Below are 3,402 nucleotides of genomic sequence, written 5' to 3'. Positions count from 1 at the left end.
AATATCTCCTGGAAAGAGTGTTTGATGTGCACCCTGACAATCGCCCTTTCTTTCTGAGGCAGAATAATATCCCAATCCTGTTGGGGGTGGGAGATAAGACCTGTTAATTTCTCCAAGGAAAATATGTGCCGTAGACTTGCAGATCAGCACCCTGCCTGACCTCAGTCTGTTTTCTGCAGCCGTTCTTATCTAGATTCCCCAACTGCGCACGTTCTCTCTGCCCCAGCAACCCAAAACGTTTTTTTGTCAAGTGAGATATGGTTTCACTTTGCTGACTCCGCTCAAGATTTGCCCCATGGAAAATGTAAACTTGCAAATCAGGATCAGAAGCAGTGACTCTGCCCCGATGCTGTGTGCGTGTGAGAGAGGCGGCAGAAGGAGATGTGCCAGGAACACATGAGGCTGAAAACTTAGCTTGAGAGTGTGTCACAGCCCAGAATCAAAGGGGGAGGCCTGGGGAGGCACTGGGAGTGGCTTCCACTGCAACTGCTGTGAGGGTACAGGATACTCAATTTTCAGGAAACACAAGGCTTAACGCCAGAACAGAGAAAGGACTCATGTGATAGGAAGGTGGGGCTCGCGCTGGGGAGCAGGGAAAGACAAGGTATGTCAGGCAAGGCTGGGCAAGACTGTGGGAGACCAAGGCCAGATGCAGAGACACCAAATGTGGGGGGATTCGGATCCCAGGCTTGTCAGTCTCCCTTTCAATAGCCCCTTCCCTTCATCTTCCAACCTCCTAGAACAACTGAATTGTTTAGTTTGTAGTCTTCCCTTATTAGAATGCAAGCTCCACAAGGCATGCATTTTCAGCCTGTTTTCTTCACATATGTATCTCCAGCTCCTGGAACAGCAGGTGAGTCAGAAACATTTGTTGAGTGAACAGCGGATTCAATTAACATGTAGCAGGTTGAAGTGGGAAAAGAAAACAATGTCTCATCATAGAGTCTTTAATTTTGCTGTGGAAACAAACTGAAGAGAAACAAAATACCATCTCTTCTAGGGGCTGGATTTGGAATGCAAGACTGTTTGGGGATAACTTGCTGTGAAAACTGGAAAGCTATTGTCTTGGGAGACGCTCCCACCTCCAGACCTTCACTTCTGCATCTCCTTCCATAATTACGTAAGGTCCGATCCCTGTAATAAATCCCTGTCCCGCCATTCTCACAGGGACTCTATTCTCGTCCCTAAACCTTGACTTCAAAATTTATTGACACCAGAAAGGTTTCCAGGAAAGCAGAAGGGTGAGGATGGGAATCTGCAACTGGTTCTCTGACTGGCTAGATTTAAAGGCATTAATGGCCATGTTTCCACTGGCAAAAGTTACACATGGCATACGGTGACCAAAAAGTTCCCTCAAGTACTGTTTGTAGTCACCTAGAGTCAAGAACCTACAGAAGTTAAAGGCTTTGGATGACCAAGTAGTCCCATATTTTAGTGGAAATATGGTACAAACTATGGGGTTGTTTGCTTGCTTCTAAGTGAGCTGGAGAGCTTGGAGGAAAAAACTGATGAGCTTAGGGCTCTGCATTTCCAGCTAAAGGTCTGCAGAAGTTATCAGAAATCTCCTATGACTACTCTGAAAGAAACCATATCTCCATGGACTCAGGGTTGAGATTTCTGAAAGCCAAGCCTAGAGTCTAATTCTGCAGGTATGGTGCCTTCCTACAAGACAGAGTATATGCAACAAATCCAAGGTAAATATATAGTGCTAGCTCCTCATAGCCAGAGTGCTCATGTCTGGAAAGCAAGGGATAGAACTGGGATTGGCTCTTCTCACTATTAGAATTAATAACCCACATAAGGAGTCCTGGCTCTTTATGCTGATGCTGCAATCTTGAGCTTAATGTTCTGTAAGACATCCTGTCCAAGGGAGAAATGGTTCCACCAGTAAACACAGTCAATGTTCCATTAAATTGGAAGCTGGGATTTCCCTCTAGTCAATTTGGGTTCTTTGTGCCAACGGACCAGTAGTCAGCTCTGAGAGGCTGATTTTTATTGACTCTGTCAGCTGCTCTTCCTTACCATCTTCCAGTTGAGTTTGGCCAATGGGAGGCACTGGCAGAGGATTCAAAGGATGGGAGGAGAGAAATTGAAGTATCTATTCACTTGACTCACTCCCTGCTGGGTCATGGGCTGACAGTGGCTGTATTCCTCTACCAAAAACCACAGCTTTGCCCCTTTGGCCAAGGGCTAGTATTGGCTTCCTGCTGTTGTTAGATCCTGAGTGCTTAACCCTACTCAGACCTCTATAAATAGTCCCTCCAGTCACCCCTTTTGAATATGTGGGCCATCCTGCCAGCTCCCTGACTGATACAAGAAAGTTGGGATCTGAATCTCATTCTGGTCACCTTATTTACACTTCTCATTAGCTCCCATAATTGTTAAGTTAATTGCCTTGGTCTGTCTGAGTACACAGTCATAGTATCTTCATTTGCTGAGCAAAAGAAAAGCTTTTTTTTAAAAAAGAAACAGAACAGTTAGGCAAAGATTTCTCAGAATACAAAAAGCAAAAACCATAAACAAATTTGAAAGATTAGACTTCATCAGAGGCTAAAAACTGTTGCTTTTCAAAAGATACTCTTAAGAAAATGGAAAGGTAAATCTAGACTGGGAGAAGATATTTGCAAAGCATATAACTGATAAAAAGACTTTTCTCCAGAATACATAAAGAACACTTAGAACTCAAGAAAAAGAAAATTTTCTTAGAGAAAATTTTTAAAAATTTAATGGGCAAATAAAGATTTTAAATGGGCAAAAGATAACAGATACATCAACAATGAGGATAGATGGATGTAAAGTAAGCAAATGGACATCCAAATTAAAATTACAAGGAGATACCCTACATACTCACTAGAATAGTCAAAATTTAAATGGCTGAAAATACCTAATGTTGGCAAGAATGTGGAACAGCTGTAGCTGTCATCTATTGCTGGTGGGAATGTAAAATGGTACAACCACTTTGAAAAACAAGTTGGCAGTTTCTTAAAAAGTTAAATATACATTTAACATATGACTCAGCAATTTTACTTTTATGCATTTACCCAAGAGAAATGAAACTTGGGTCCACTCAAAGACTTGTACACAAATGTTCACAGCAACTCTACGCATAATAGCCAACAACTGGAAACAACCCAAAACAATTGATTAACAGGTGAAGGGATAAACAAATTGTGGTATATTCATACAATGGAATGTCACATAACATCAAGAAGGAATACACTGCACATAAACAACATGGATGGATCTCAAAATCGTTACACTAAGTTATAGAAGATGGACACAAAAGAACATGTACTCGGGGCTTCCCTGGTGGCCCAGTGGTTGCGAGTCTGCCTGCCGATGCAGGGGACACGGGTTCGTGCCCCGGTCCGGGAAGATCCCACATGCCGCGGAGCGGCTGGG

The sequence above is a fragment of the Lipotes vexillifer genome, unplaced genomic scaffold, assembly GCF_000442215.2.
Source record: "Lipotes vexillifer unplaced genomic scaffold, Lipotes_vexillifer_v1.1 scaffold221, whole genome shotgun sequence".
Classification (NCBI taxonomy): domain Eukaryota; kingdom Metazoa; phylum Chordata; class Mammalia; order Artiodactyla; family Lipotidae; genus Lipotes; species Lipotes vexillifer.
Note: the sequence above shows the minus strand (reverse complement) of the source record.